Source organism: Salvelinus namaycush, unplaced genomic scaffold (genome assembly GCF_016432855.1).
Source record: "Salvelinus namaycush isolate Seneca unplaced genomic scaffold, SaNama_1.0 Scaffold182, whole genome shotgun sequence".
Classification (NCBI taxonomy): domain Eukaryota; kingdom Metazoa; phylum Chordata; class Actinopteri; order Salmoniformes; family Salmonidae; genus Salvelinus; species Salvelinus namaycush.
The window spans coordinates 122,501-137,054 of NW_024058586.1; the positions used below are offsets into that span (position 1 = coordinate 122,501).

Genomic DNA, 14,554 nt, shown 5'->3' on the forward strand with positions numbered 1-14,554 from the left:
CTCCTCTCCTCTCCACTAACCCTACCACGCCTCTCCTCTCCTCTCCTCTCCTCTACCCTCCCCTCCTCTCCACTAACCCTACCACCCCTCTCCTCTCTTCTTCTCTCCTCTCCTCTACCCTCCCCTCCTCTCCACTAACCCTACCACGCCTCTCCTCTCTTCTTCTCTCCTCTCCTCTCCACTAACCCTACCACGCCTTTCCTCTCTTCTTCTCTCCTCTCCTCTACCCTCCCCTCCTCTCCACTAACCCTACCACGCCTTTCCTCTCTTCTTCTCTCCTCTCCTCTACCCTCCCCTCCTCTCCACTAACCCTACCACCCCTCCCTAATCGGAGTAAACTAGTGGACAACAACACCTAGGCTTCTACTCCAGCTCATACATACTATATACCCTCTACATACTATATACACTCTGCATACTATATACACTCTACATACTATATACACTCTACATACTATATACACTCTACATACTATATACACTCTACATACTATATACACTCTACATACTATATACCCTCTACATACTATATACACTCTACATACTATATACATTTTTACAGGAACAGTATATTTTATAATAATGTTGTTTGTTTTTATTCGTAGCCCCTCCCATCTATTTCTGATTAGTTGAGTGACAGTTAAACACCAGCAGTTTGTTAAAGTTGCTGCACCTAACCATTCCTTGTGAATCCATGAGTGCACTTTAAGGCGGAGGAGTACATGGATTTGGGATAGTGTGTGTGTGTGTGTGTGTGTGTGTGTGTGTGTGTGTGTGTGTGTGTGTGTGTGTGTGTGTGTGTGTGTGTGTGTGTGTGTGTGTGTGTGTGTGTGTGTGTGTGTATGAGCGCCTATGCTAACCCGTTTCTAACCAGATGATGTACCAGTCGCTGTAGGCAGAGGGGGGCGCACGCGGCCCTCTACATCCCCGGATAGGGCTCGAGACAGGACCGGTCCGTGTTTTACCTTATTTGGTGTGGAGCTCCTCCTTATAATACCGACTGATGCGCCAGCCTGCTGGGTCTGGGCGTGGGTGCGTGCGTGCGTGATCGTGTAACGTGAATGAGAGTTAAAGTGTAACTTACTGTCGCGTGAAGCTCTGTTTTGCCAGTGTGCTCAACACCAGTCTCGACATCAACGCAGATCACACATGCACGCACGCCCCAACCCAGATCTTCCCCACTATGATAATAACTAGTCACATATCGTTTCATAGAGGGGGAGACAATAAGAGACCGTTTCCTGTGTACAGAATGCCAGCTTTATAACAACAATACACCCGCAGCCCGGGAGGTCCCACAGCACAGCTGGCACCGACTACCCGGTAACGGCTAAACTGCTACGCCTCTCCTGACAGACTAAATAACCCGAAGCAGGACATATATGACCGGGATCGGTTTCCCCTCCTCCCCGGAGCAAGATATTAATCCATATTGCCAGTGTCATCCCCGCGGCCAGGGTGCGTTTGGGGACAGTCATGGTGCTGACATCACAGATGTCCCGTTAACTAACTAACTAACTAACTAACTAACTAACTAACTAACTAACTAACTAACTAACTAACTAACTAACTAACTAACTAACTAACAGTCCTGGACTAAACAGTGTAAAACAGACAATAGCATCAAGGACATTGAACTGGCTTTAAACATCAGAAAACAGCAAGAGAAAAACGTACATGTCCTTACCCTTTCTTAATCTATAGCTCTGTCTTCCCGTTGCGGTGCGCGTAAAATCCCTCCCAGCGGGCAGAACCGGTGGGCTCCGTGAACTCGTGAAAAAGAAAGATCTTCACTGTTTTGCTCTTTTTTATCTCTCTCTCTCTCTCTCTCTCTATTTATTTATCTCTCTCTCTCTCTCTCTCTCTATCTTACAGTGAGATCCTTAATTGGTAAAGTATCACAGGGGGTCTCTCTCTCTTTCTCTCTCTCTCTCTTTCTCTCTATCCTTGTTTCAGAGAGTTGATGTCATTGCCGCGCCTTCGGATTTTAAAGGTATGATGTCACCGGCTTCTGCGCGCACCCCTATCTCGCATCTCCCCTTGCGGGGGTTCTGGGCGTGTGTGTGCATGTGTGTGTGACTACACCATACAGTGGGGTGAACATAATTCCTCCAACAACCTGCTCTCTGCTCTGTCCTCTCCTATAGTCAATGAACTGGACAACATCTGTATCTGCAGAGAGAGAGGGAGAGACTGAACAAGAGTGAGAGAGACTGAAAGAGAGAGAGAGAGAGAGAGAGAGAGAGAGAGAGAGAGAGAGAGAGAGATTGTGTGTGTGTGTGTGTGTGTGTGTGTGTGTGTGTGTGTGTGTGTGTGTGTGTGTGTGTGTGTGTGTGTGTGTGTGTGTGTGTGTGTGTGTGTGTGTGTGTGTGTGTGTGTGTGTGAGGAGAGGGAGGGAGGGAGGGAGGGAGGGAGGGAGGGAGGCGGCACCAGATGTTCAAAAGTGGTGATGAAATTTGGCACGCATGCTCAGGGATATGAATTTAGCTAACCTGCAAAGTATGGTTCAGTTTGGCTGCATGGTGGCGCGGTCTCGCACATAAATGTAAATAGTCCGGGTGGCCGTTTGATTAATTGTTCAGCAGTCTTTTGGCTTGGGGTAGAAGCTGTTTCAGGAGCCTTTTGGACCTAGACTTGGCGATCTGGTACCGTTTGCCGTGCGGTTGCAGAGAGAACAGTCTATGACTTGGGTGACTGGAGTCTTTGACAATTACTTTGACAATTCTTTCTCTGACACCGCCAAGTATATATGTCCTGGATGGCAGGAAGTTGTAGTGCCTTACGGTAACGGAAAGGCGGAGCAGTTGCCATACATCCGGTGATGCAACCAGTCAGGATGCTCTCGATTGTGCAGCTGTAGAACTTTTTGAGGATCTGGGGCCCCATGTCAAATCTTTTCAGTCTCCTGAGGGGGAAAATGTGTTATCATGCCCTCTTCACAACTGTCTTGGTGTGTTTGGACAATGATAGATTGTTGGTGATGTGGACACCAAGGAACTTTAAACTCTCGACCCGCTCCACTTCAGCCCCGTCGATGTTAATGGGGGCCTGTTCGGCCCTCCTTTTCCTGTAGTCCAGGATCGGCTCCTTTGTCTTGCTCATCGTTGAGGGAGAGGTTGTTGTCCTGGCACCACACTGCCAGGTCTCTGATCTCCTCTCTATAGGCTGTCTCATCGTTGTCTATGATCAGGCCTACTACTGTTGTGTCGTCAGCAAACTTAATGATGGTGTTGGGGTCGTGCTTGGTCACGCAGTCGTGGGTGAACAGGGAGTACAGGAGGGGACTAAGCACACAACCCTGAGGGGTCCCAGTGTTGAGGATCAGCGTGACAGACGTGTTGTTGCCTACCCTTACCACCTGGGGTCGGCCCGTCAGGAAGTCCAGGATACAGTTGCAGAGGGAGGTGTTTAGTCCCAGGGTCCTTAGGGATGAGCTTTGTGGGCGATAATCATGTGCTACGGGGCGGTAATCATTTAGGCAGATTACCTTTGCTTTCTTGGGCACAGGGACCATGGTGGTCTGCTTGAAACATGATGGTATTACAGACTCAGACAGGGAGAGGTTGAAAATGTCAGTGAAGACACTTGCCAGTTGGTCCGCGCATACTCTGAGTACACATCCTGGTAATCCGTCCGGCAGCCTTGTAAGTGTTGACCTGTTTATAGGTCATGATCACACAGTTGTCCAGAACAGCTGGTGCGCTCCTGCATGCTTCAGTATTGCTAGCCTCGAAGCGTGCATAAAAGACATTTAACTCATCTGGTAGGCTCACGTGACTGGGCAGCTCGCCGCTGGGTTTACCTTTGTAGTCCGTAATAGTTTGCAAGCCCTGCCACATCCGACAAGCATCAGAGCTGGTGTAGTAGGATTCAATCTTAGTCCTGTACTGACGCTTTGCATGTTTGATGGTTCATCTGAGGGCATAGTGGGATTTCTTATAAGCATCCGGATTAGAGTCCCGCTCCTTGAAAGCGGGAGTTCTAGCCTTTAGCTCGGTGTGGATGTTGCCTGTAATCCATGGCTTCTGGTTGGGATATGTAGGTACAGTCAATGTGGGGAAGACATCGTCAATGCACTTATTGATAAAGCCGGTGACTGAGGTGGTGTACTCCTCAATGCCATTGGATGAATCCCGGAACATATTCCAGTCTGTGCTAGTAAAACAGTCCTGTAGTGTAGCATCCAAATCATCTGACCACTTCCGTACTGAGCGAGTCGCTGGTACTTCCTGCTTTAGTGTTTGCTTTTAAGCAGGACTCGGGAGGATAGAATTATGGTCAGATTTGCCAAATGGAGGGCGGAGGAGAGTTTTGTATGCGTCTCTGTGTGTGGACTAAAGGTGGTCTAGAGTTTTTTTATACTCAGGTTGCACATGTGACATGCTGGTAGAAATGAGGTAAAACAGATTTAAGTTTGCCTGCTGCGGTATCCCAGGAGGTCTACCCCGGGGATGGTAATAGAGGGGAGGTACGTGAGGCGACGTTGGCTCCCTCTGCTGGGAAAACTGGAGCTTGGCACCCCGACACGAACAGCTCTAAGTGGAGGTAATTAGAGGAAAGTGCCAACCAGCCGTGGAGGCGAAATAAAAGGAGAACGGTGGCACACCGAGAGAGAACGGGGAGAGACAGACACCAAGCCACAGTAGAGAAGAAGGACCGAGTCAAACCTCAGTGATTTTCTTTGTTATGTTTATTTTCTGTCTTAGTAAAGTTGTTTTTGCTGACTAAAACCTCCCTGTCTCTGTGTCAGTCTCTGCACGCTCAAACCAACACAGTCTACCACACTGCATTAAGTCCCCGGCCACTAGGAGCGCCGCTTCTGGATGAGCATTTTCCTGTTTGCTTATGGCCTTATACAGCTCGCTGAGTGGGTCTTAGTGCCGGCATCGGTTTGTGGTGGTAAATAGACGGCTACGAATAATATAGATGAGAACTCTCTTGGTAGATAGTGTGGTCTACAGCTTATCATGAGGTACTCTACCTCAGGCGAGCAATACCTTGAGAGTTCTTTAATATTAGACATCGGGCACCAGCAGTTATTGACAAATAGACACACACAAAGTTAATATTCTGTTAATTTATACCCAAATAATAATGTTGGCCCTAAAAATTGTCAAAGACTTCAGCCACACTAGTCATAGACCGTTCTCTCTGCTACCGCACGGCAAGCGGTACCGGAACGCCAAGTCTCGGTCCAAGAGGCTTCTAAACAGCTTCTACCCCCAAGAGACTCCAGAACATCTTTAAATGCATTGAAATGGTCATCAAAACAAAGAGTTTCAAGGGGTGAGCCAACCAATAGAACTCATCTGTCACAATAATGTCCCTGACTTTGGAAAACGTCGATGATTACTTCACATACTATCAAGCCGAGGCCATAGTCAGCACATTCGTGCTTTCGCCATTTCACTGAGAGAACATTTGTGTGTACTGAGACATTCAATCTAGTAGCAATCTCAGGACCTTCTTTCATATCATTGAGCTGTACCATTGTCCCTGGCTAATCTGTCCTGGTTGAACGATTCCCATTGATAAGTCATGTGATGTTGGTGCTTTTTGGCTCGTGTCATGCTGATATTTCCTTAACTCTTTTGCTATGTTTTAAAGAAGTTATGTTTTGCTTCATAACGAAGACTCGGCCCAATATTCCTTATACACCGAGGATAATGTGTCATGAAAATGATGTTTAAGCAAAATATTCCTATTAGGAAACAAATACTTGAAGAGCCTATGATGCGCAGTAATGAAGTGTTTTAGATAGATAGTCATACCCTCGTTTATTACAATACTGACGATCTGTAGTAGTAACAGTAGATTCATTCTGAACCAGATCACCAAACATCAATGGCGGAGAAGACAACAAGATTGGATAGCATTTAGGCCCAAGCATTGCTTTCATCATCCAATTTGACTGCAGGCGGACGATTCCTCTTCTCTGCGTATCCATAGTCAAATCACTGGATTCTACCAGAAAATTTATTTGGCAGTCACAAAGTTAGCGTGTACATCCTGTAACACAAGTTTTACCTCAAACTGTGCAACTCCTCCTAAAATGTTGTGAATAATATCAACAGTTGAAGTCCTGCAGAGGATTCAATAAAAGGCACATTTCACAACCTGAGGTAGTGTTGGATTTGACTGTATAGTTGGACAATGGTCCGAAAGCATGCCTTTTGTTTGCAAAATCACACTTAAGTCATCTTCACAGAACACAGTTTGAAAATACCTGTTCTCGGTGAGGAAAAAAAACGACAGCAATACAGGGCACTAAAGGATTCTACAAAACCAAAGAGGCAATGTATACCAAGATTATCACCAGTAACATGGACAATACTGCAATGAACACGACCATTAAACATGGACACTTCAACTCCCTCAGTCTCAAACACTTTCAGGTCACTTACAATTGGCTTTAGTATGGCATCAAATCCATCATTTTTAAGGTCCTGGGTATGGAAGAGCACATAGATTTCCCACCCTAGTCACACCCTGACCGAACCAAATAGAGAATAAAGAAGGCTCTCTAAGGTCCTGGGTATGGAAGAGCACAAATAAGTGTATATTTGACTAAAGATGCATTCATTTTTGGTGGAAAATCTCTCAAAGGGAAGTGTATAACCCCCAAACTTGTGAAGAGCCTTCTTTGATCCCAGTGGATTGGCTCTCAAAGGGAAGTGTATAACCCCCAAACTTGTGAAGACCCTTATTTGATCCCAGTGGATTGGCTCTCAAAGGGAAGTGTATAACCCCCAAACTTGTGAAGACCCTTCTTTGATCCCAGTGGATTGGCTCTCAAAGGGAAGTGTATAACCCCCAAACTTGTGAAGACCCTTCTTTGATCCCATTGGCTCTCAAAGTCATTATAAAACAGTTGAATTTGCAACCAATTTTTTTTCTTTGGAGAAAAGGGTTTCTTTTCCATCTTCCAAATCAATGTAAATGTCTCGTTGATGGAATGAGACCAAGGTGCCGCGTGGTAAGCGTACATCTTTATTTATTTAGATGAACACCAAAAAAATATATATACGAACGTAACGTTCTGCAGGCTACACAGTAACTGTACAAAAACAAGATCCCACAAACTCAGGTGGAAAACAGGCTGCCTAAGTATGATCCCCAATCAGAGACAACGATAGACAGCTGCCTCTGATTGGGAACCATACCAGGCCAAACAAATAAATAGGAAAACTAGATTGCCCACCCTAGTCACACCCTGACCTAACCAAATAGAGAATAAAGAAGGCTCTCTAAGGTCAGGGCATGACAGTAAAGTCCTTTGACATTGTGACTCGACTTGAACATATCACTGAGGTTTGGGTTCTTAAAAAAATTGACTGCAACGTCTGAAGAATTGGAACATAAGCAAACTTGTCAGTTACGACTACTTGATCAGAGGTTCCAATTGTTGTGTATCGTCTATTATCAACTCTAACACCAAGCACGTTCTCCATTGGGTTAACACTTTCCCATTTCTGTGCAAAATGCTTTTTTCGTTTCGATTAGGAATTCAATGAGGTGAAAGGGTTTTATAATATCCTGAAAAATCTGCTGGATTTTGCCTTTCTGTGTCCTGTGAAGAAATACATTTCAGAGCATTCTCTTTAGCTTGACCCTGTATCCCAATAACGGCTTCTTACGTTGGAAGTTACAAAACTATTGACAGTTGTCTGACCTACACCCTCTGATCTCTGACCTACACCCTCTGATGTCTGACCTACACCCTCTGATCTCTGACCTACACCCTCTGATGTCTGACCTACACCCTCTGATGTCTGACCTACACCCTCTGATCTCTGACCTACACCCTCTGATGTCTGACCTACACCCTCTGATGTCTGACCTACACCCTCTGATCTCTGACCTACACCCTCTGATGTCTGACCTACACCCTCTGATCTCTGACCTACACCCTCTGATCTCTGACCTACACCCTCTGATGTCTGACCTACACCCTCTGATCTCTGACTTACACCCTCTGATCTCTGACCTACACCCTCTGATCTCTGACCTACACCCTCTGATCTCTGACCTACACCCTCTGATCTCTGACCTACACCCTCTGATGTCTGACCTACACCCTCTGATCTCTGACCTACACCCTCTGATCTCTGACCTACACCCTCTGATCTCTGACCTACACCCTCTGATCTCTGACCTACACCCTCTGATCTCTGACCTACACCCTCTGATCTCTGACCTACACCCTCTGATCTCTGACCTACACCCTCTGATCTCTGACCTACACCCTCTGACCTCTGACCTACACCCTCTGATCTCTGACCTACACCCTCTGACCTCTGACCTTGACATCCATTGCAGTGTCCAACAGAACAACATCTTGTCCTACATGTTTCCTGAAGCCTGAAAAAGTACCAAATACATGACAACAAACACATTTCAGCTGAAGTCTTTTACCAAAGTCCATGAAACATCAATGCAAGCAAGTTGGTACTCCCATGACTTAAGTCTTTTACCAGGGCAAAGTCCATGAAACATCAATGAAATGCCTCGCAAGCAAGTTGGTACTCCCATGACTTAAGTCTTTTACCAGGGCAAAGTCCATGAAACATCAATGAAATGCCTCGCAAGCAAGTTGGTACTCCCATGACTTAAGTCTTTTACCAGGGCAAAGTCCATGAAACATCAATGAAATGCCTCGCAAGCAAGTTGGTACTCCTATGACTTAAGTCTTTTACCAGGGCAAAGTCCATGAAACATCAATGCAAGCAAGTTGGTACTCCCATGACTAGAATGTCAAACAAAACAAAATCATATTTGAACTCAATTTCTGCCTTAGTGTAGGAATCTAGCTCTAAGCTCTGCAACACGTGGACTCTCCTTAACCTTCCCAATATCTATCTTGTTGTCTGTATGAAGGTGTACATCCTGTTACAGCATCAGATTGTAAGAGGTTCCAAACACTAAGTGTGTCTTGAAGAGCTCATCGAAGGCATCAAGAAGCGCTTGTAGAGTTGCATGGTTTGTCCAGGATGATGGAGTAACTATGGATGCTGCTCGCCTCTTGGTCCCGACAACAAGGAAGTCCAGTTGACTGCTTTGGGCAATGGTAGCAATGTGTTCCCTAATACTGGTTCCTGCCTGAAGACAAAAACAACAAAAGAAACACTACCATTATTTCAAATTCACCAATAGAATAATGGCTTGGATTCAATAAACCGTGACACCTGGTACTCAGATAAGGAGACCAATGCAAACCTTTTTGAATATGACGAGATGCTTCTCAGCTTGAGAGGCAGACATATTGCCTGGTCTTTTGCAGCCTCGTGATGAAGGGGGAATTAAATGGACCAAGAGGATGATGGAGGAGAGGACACTGTCCCATCCTAAACACAGAAAGATACTGAGCAAGATGTCATGGATGATGGAGGAGAGGACACTGTCCCATCCTAAACACAAAAAGATACTGAGCAAGATGTCATGTAGCAGCACAATAGGAAACTGCCGAAGCAGTCAAACTCCCCACCTGTGGAATCAATGGAGGATGCCGATTAACTGATGCTGTTCTCTCACATTATGCTAATATTACCTGCAGTATCAGCGTCAGTTTCCTCTTTATTGACAGCACATTCTGCGGCCTGGATCAGCTCCTGGATCAACTCCTGGATCAACTCCTGGATCAACTCCTGAATCAGCTCCTGAATCAGCTCCTGGATCAACTCCTGGATCAGCTCCTGGATCAGCTCCTGGATCAACTCCTGGATCAGCTCCTGGATCAACTACTGGATCAACTCCTGGATCGACTACTGGATCAGCTCCTGAATCAACTCCTGGATCAACTCCTGGATCAACTACTGGATCAGCTCCTGGATCAACTCCTGGATCAGCTCCTGGATCAACTACTGGATCAGCTCCCGGATCAACTCCCGGATCGGCTCCCGGATCGGCTCCCGGGTCGGCTCCCGGATCGGCTCCCGGGTCGGCTCCCGGATCGGCTCCCGGATCGGCTCCCGGGTCGGCTCCCGGATCGGCTCCCGGATCGGCTCCCGGGTCGGCTCCCGGATTGGCTCCCGGGTCGGCTCCCGGATCGGCTCCTGATGTTCATCAGTGGAGGCACGGCCACTGCTCCAAACCTGGCTGAAGTGGTCTCTCCAAATAGAGTCACAACATGCTGTTCCATCTGCAAAATATAAAATGTCACATACAGACAGAACAAAACATTGTTTTTATGCTTATTTGCCAACATTCAACATGTACTCAACATGTACTCAACATGTACTCAACATGTACTCAACATGTACTCAACATGTACTCAACATATACTCAACATATACTCAACATGTACTCAACATGTACTCAACATGTACTCAACATGTACTCAACATGTACTCAACATGTACTCAAAATGTACTCAACATGTACTCAACATGTACTCAAAATGTACTCAACATGTACTCAACATGTACTCAACATGTACTCAACATGTACTCAACATGTACTCAACATATACTCAACATGTACTCAACATGTACTCAACATGTACTCAACATGTACTCAAAATGTACTCAACATGTACTCAACATATACTCAACATATACTCAACATGTACTCAACATGTACTCAACATGTACTCAACATGTACTCAACATGTACTCAACATGTACTCAACATGTACTCAACATGTACTCAACATGTACTCAACATGTACTCAAACAGTTGACAACAGCATTAAAACATGCCTTACTTTTACAACACAGCCTGCTCCTCAATATACAACACAGCCTGTTCCTCAATATACAACACAGCCTGTTCCTCAATATACAACACAGCCTGTTCCTCAATATACAACACAGCCTGCTCCTCAATATACAACACAGCCTGTTCCTCAATATACAGCACAGCCTGTTCCTCAATATACAACACAGCCTGCTCCTCAATATACAACACAGCCTGCTCCTCAATATACAACACACTGTCTGTCTGTCCGTCCGTCCGTCCGTCCGTCCGTCCGTCCGTCCGTCCGTCCGTGTCTGTCTGTCTGTCTGTCTGTCTGTCTGTCTGTCTGTCTGTCTGTCTGTCTGTCTGTCTGTCTGTCTGTCTGTCTGTCTGTCTGTCTGTCTGTCTGTCTGTCTGTCTGTCTGTCTGTCTGTCTGTCTGTGTGTGTGTGTGTGTGTCTGGATGTGTAAGAGGGAGATAGAGGTAAGGAAGTTGTGGTATGGAAGCATCAGCTCTCACACTCCTCTCCTCTCCTCTCCTCTCCTCTCCTCTCCTCTCCTCTCCTCTCCTCTCCTCTCCTCTCCTCTCCTCTCCTCTCCTCTCCTCTCATCTCATCTCATCTCATCTCATCTCATCTCATCTCCTCTCCTCTCCTCTCCTCTCCTCTCCTCTCCTCTCCTCTCCTCTTCACCTCTCCTCTCCTCTCCTTCAGTTATGAGATCATATGTCATCCAGGTTCACTCACACACAGCCCTCTGATAAGCTCTGCTGCAGCCTGCGAGTGTGTGTGTGTAGTTGTGTGTGTATAGCTGGTTGACCCCACTGGACAGGGGCCTGTCTACCCCCTTCATACCAGGAACCCTGGTTGACCTGACTGACCTGGGGGGGGGGGGGGGGGGGCACCTTTTGAAGTGGCCGTCTTGACCAGCAGGGCCAGGATATGGCCCCCATCAGCCGGTAATCTAGATCAACCTGGAAGAGTCTGAGCTGGAATGCTACTTTCTGAGGATTATTCCCTATTGGAATTTGGCCTCTATGAACCCTCTCTAAGTCAGAGGTAAAGCAGGTCTTAGTAATTGGTGTATGGGTCCCTGAGCCATACAATATGTTTCAAATGTATAGTCTATTCAACTCTCAGGTCTCAGCCTTGAGTTCATGTTTTGGCATTGATTTATATTTAGGCCTGCCCTCCTCTCAGGAGAGTGACAGATTGTTATTTAGACCTGCCCTCCTCTCAGGAGAGTGGCAGATTGTTATTTAGGCCTGCCCTCCTCTCAGGAGAGTGGCAGATTTATATTTAGACCTGCCCTCCTCTCAGGAGAGTGGCAGATTGTTATTTAGGCCTGCCCTCCTCTCAGGAGAGTGGCAGATTGTTATCTAGGCCTGCCCTCCTCTCAGGAGAGGGGCAGATTGTTATTTAGGCCTGCCCTCCTCTCAGGAGAGTGGCAGATTGTTATTTAGACCTGCCCTCCTCTCAAGAGAGTGGCAGATTGTTATTTAGGCCTGCCCTCCTCTCAGGAGAGTGGCAGATTGTTATTTAGGCCTGCCCTCCTCTCAGGAGAGTGGCAGATTTATATTTAGACCTGCCCTCCTCTCAGGAGAGTGGCAGATTGTTATTTAGGCCTGCCCTCCTCTCAGGAGAGTGGCAGATTGTTATCTAGGCCTGCCCTCCTCTCAGGAGAGTGGCAGATTGTTATTTAGGCCTGCTCTCCTCTCAGGAGAGGGGCAGATTGTTATTTAGGCCTGCCCTCCTCTCAGGAGAGTGGCAGATTTATATTTAGACCTGCCCTCCTCTCAGGAGAGTGGCAGATTGTTATTTAGGCCTGCCCTCCTCTCAGGAGAGTGGCAGATTGTTATCTAGGCCTGCCCTCCTCTCAGGAGAGGGGCAGATTGTTATTTAGGCCTGCCCTCCTCTCAGGAGAGTGGCAGATTGTTATTTAGACCTGCCCTCCTCTCAAGAGAGTGGCAGATTGTTATTTAGGCCTGCCCTCCTCTCAGGAGAGTGGCAGATTGTTATTTAGGCCTGCCCTCCTCTCAGGAGAGTGGCAGATTTATATTTAGACCTGCCCTCCTCTCAGGAGAGTGGCAGATTGTTATTTAGGCCTGCCCTCCTCTCAGGAGAGTGGCAGATTGTTATCTAGGCCTGCCCTCCTCTCAGGAGAGTGGCAGATTGTTATTTAGGCCTGCTCTCCTCTCAGGAGAGGGGCAGATTGTTATTTAGGCCTGCCCTCCTCTCAGGAGAGTGGCAGATTGTTATTTAGGCCTGCCCTCCTCTCAGGAGAGTGGCAGGTTGTTATTTAGGCCTGCCCTCCTCTCAGGAGAGTGGCAGATTGTTATTTAGACCTGCCCTCCTCTCAAGAGAGTGGCAGATTGTTATTTAGACCTGCCCTCCTCTCAGGAGAGGGGCAGATTTATATTTAGGCCTGCCCTCCTCTCAGGAGAGGGGCAGATTGTTATTTAGGCCTGCCCTCCTCTCAGGAGAGTGGCAGATTGTTATTTAGGCCTGCCCTCCTCTCAAGAGAGTGGCAGATTGTTATCTAGGCCTGCCCTCCTCTCAAGAGAGTGGCAGATTGTTATCTAGGCCTGCCCTCCTCTCAGGAGAGTGGCAGATTTATATTTAGGCCTGCCCTCCTCTCAGGAGAGTGGCAGATTGTTATTTAGGCCTGCCCTCCTCTCAGGAGAGTGGCAGATTGTTATTTAGACCTGCCCTCCTCTCAAGAGAGTGGCAGATTGTTATTTAGGCCTGCCCTCCTCTCAGGAGAGTGGCAGATTGTTATTTTGGCCTGCCCTCCTCTCAGGAGAGTGGCAGATTGTTATTTAGGCCTGCCCTCCTCTCAGGAGAGTGGCAGATTGTTATTTAGGCCTGCCCTCCTCTCAGGAGAGTGGCAGATTGTTATTTTGGCCTGCCCTCCTCTCAAGAGAGTGGCAGATTGTTATTTAGACCTGCCCTCCTCTCAAGAGAGTGGCAGATTGTTATTTAGGCCTGCCCTCCTCTCAGGAGAGTGGCAGATTGTTATTTAGGCCTGCCCTCCTCTCAGGAGAGTGGCAGATTGTTATTTAGACCTGCCCTCTTCTCAGGAGAGTGGCAGATTGTTATTTAGGCCTGCCCTCCTCTCAGGAGAGTGGCAGATTGTTATTTTGGCCTGCCCTCCTCTCAAGAGAGTGGCAGATTTATATTTAGGCCTGCCCTCCTCTCAGGAGAGGGGCAGATTGTTATTTAGGCCTGCCCTCCTCTCAGGAGAGTGGCAGATTGTTATTTAGGCCTGCCCTCCTCTCAAGAGAGTGGCAGATTGTTATTTTGGCCTGCCCTCCTCTCGGGAGAGTGGCAGATTGTTATTTAGGCCTGCCCTCCTCTCAAGAGAGTGGCAGATTGTTATTTAGGCCTGCCCTCCTCTCAGGAGAGTGGCAGATTGTTATTTAGACCTGCCCTCCTCTCAAGAGAGTGGCAGATTGTTATTTAGACCTGCCCTCCTCTCAGGAGAGTGGCAGGTTGTTATTTAGGCCTGCCCTCCTCTCAGGAGAGTGGCAGATTGTTATTTAGGCCTGCCCTCCTCTCAGGAGAGTGGCAGATTGTTATTTTGGCCTGCCCTCCTCTCAAGAGAGTGGCATATTTATATTTAGGCCTGCCCTCCTCTCAGGAGAGGGGCAGATTGTTATTTAGGCCTGCCCTCCTCTCAGGAGAGTGGCATATTGTTATCTAGGCCTGTCCTCCTCTCAGGAGAGTGGCAGATTGTTATTTAGGCCTGCCCTCCTCTCAGGAGAGTGGCAGATTGTTATTTAGACCTGCCCTCCTCTCAGGAGAGTGGCAGATTGTTATTTAGGCCTGCCCTCCTCTCAGGAGAGTGGCAGATTGTTATCTAGGCCTGCCCTCCTCTCAGGA

General features: G+C 47.3%; 1 protein-coding gene across 2 annotated transcripts in view; it reads right to left on the reverse strand.

Annotated features, from left to right (window-relative positions):
• The window catches only part of flna (filamin A, alpha (actin binding protein 280)), a 94,161-nt gene extending 92,211 nt beyond the window's left edge, over positions 1-1,950 (reverse strand). For both annotated transcript variants that reach the window (XM_038983690.1, XM_038983691.1), the window contains exon 1: positions 1,688-1,950. The gene's annotated coding sequence lies outside the window, so the exon portion shown is untranslated. The remainder of the gene's footprint in view (positions 1-1,687) is intronic.
• Positions 1,951-14,554: the final 12,604 nt, after the last annotated feature.